Source organism: Strix uralensis, chromosome 22 (genome assembly GCF_047716275.1).
Source record: "Strix uralensis isolate ZFMK-TIS-50842 chromosome 22, bStrUra1, whole genome shotgun sequence".
NCBI lineage: Eukaryota > Metazoa > Chordata > Aves > Strigiformes > Strigidae > Strix > Strix uralensis.
Window position 1 is genome coordinate 5,576,494 of NC_133993.1, and position 1,578 is coordinate 5,578,071.

A 1,578-nucleotide genomic window follows, 5' to 3' on the forward strand; every position below is an offset into this window, starting at 1 on the left:
GAGCAAGAGAAAAGGATGAGGCATGTCCTCTCACATGGGAGTCCTTGGGCACACTCGGGCAAGAACCTTGAGAGCGGTACCCATTTCCTGACAACTATGCCACAAGCCATCCCCCAGGAGTGACCCAGGTGCACATCACCTGACCGCACGGGATGCCACCAGCACTTGAGCTGAGTCTTCCGCCTGCGCTGACGTGTTTCTGCCCCGGAAATCCTTAGGGCTCTCATCCCGGCAGAAGCTTACAGAAGCCTTTGGATGGGAAAGCACGTGGCATAAGCCAGGAAATGAAAAGGCAGCCGTGCAGGAAGCCAGGACACAGCCCATACCATTAGCTGGGATGGTTTGCATTTGGCATGAGCTTGTCAGAAAATTATTACTTCCACAAAGGGTGCCTCTGGGCCTGAGGCAGTGCAGGACTACTATAAAAGACAGCCCAGCGCTCTGCTCTCTCATCCGCTTCTCTCGCCTCCTTCTCCCTGGGAATCAGGTGAGTGTGAAGCCTCTTGTCCTCCTCCTTCAAGATGAGGTCTTTCCTCCAGTCTCAGCTGATGTGGGCTGTCCTAGCCCAGGGCTGGGAGCTGCTTCTCATGGGAGAGGGAAGGGGAGAGAAGGTCTTGTGCAGAGAGGGGCTGGGACTGTGTTGAGGTGGCTCCTGGGTTTTGAGCTGGGCAGCGTACGCTGGGCCAGGAGGTGCCTCGGCTCCTCTGCGGTTGGGTGCAGTGCGGCTTCTCACGTGTCCCCGTTTCCTGCTTCCCACTACCCTCTCTCCCAGGTGCACCTCCGGCCCCGAGACATGTCCTGCTGCAACCCGTGCGTGCCCTGCTGCCAGCCCTGCGGCCCAACCCCGCTGGCCAACAGCTGCAATGAGCCCTGTGTCAGGCAGTGCCAGAACTCCACCGTCGTCATCGAGCCCTCCCCCGTGGTGGTGACCCTGCCCGGCCCCATCCTCAGCTCCTTCCCACAGAACACCGTTGTGGGCTCTACCACCTCCGCTGCCGTTGGCAGCATCCTCAGCTGTGACGGAGTGCCCATCAACTCTGGGGGCTTTGACCTCTCCTGCATTACCAGCCGCTACTGTGGCAGAAGGTGCCCCCCCTGCTAAAGGTGCTGGCAACACCCTCGGGCAAGAACCTCCCAAGACCTCAGAACATGGTGCTGGACAGGAGATAGAGCTTCGGGGCCTTGTATGAAGGGCTTCGGGCCACTCTTTCCTTCCTCCACTCTCCTCTCTCTCTCTTGCCTTGCCTGTCACCACCTCCCAACGCCAGCCGAGCAGGGACCTGTTGGACTCCCTCCTTCTGCAGGACAGGCCGACACACACCCTGCAGGAGCTCCACCGCATCTCGGTGCCTGCCCCTGGTGCTCCCTGTCAGCCACCTCCTTTCCTTCTTTAGACTCATTAAAGTTGTGCTGCATCCAAGCCTGGGCCTCCGAGTCCTCCTTCCTTCTGAGGCAACTTTTTCCGACCGCTTTTCCTTGCAGCTATGGGAGACATCCCTGGCTACGCCACAGCCAATGGCCATGAGTCAGAACATGGCTCCAAAGGGTGGCAGGAGTGGGGGTGGGAAACAACAATGC

At 59.3% G+C, this 1,578-nt stretch overlaps 1 pseudogene; it reads left to right on the forward strand.

The window, feature by feature from the left end:
- The first annotated feature begins 353 nt into the window (after nucleotides 1-353).
- Nucleotides 354-1,102, forward strand: LOC141953301 (feather keratin Cos1-1/Cos1-3/Cos2-1-like; annotated as a pseudogene).
- The last annotated feature ends 476 nt before the right edge of the window (nucleotides 1,103-1,578 follow it).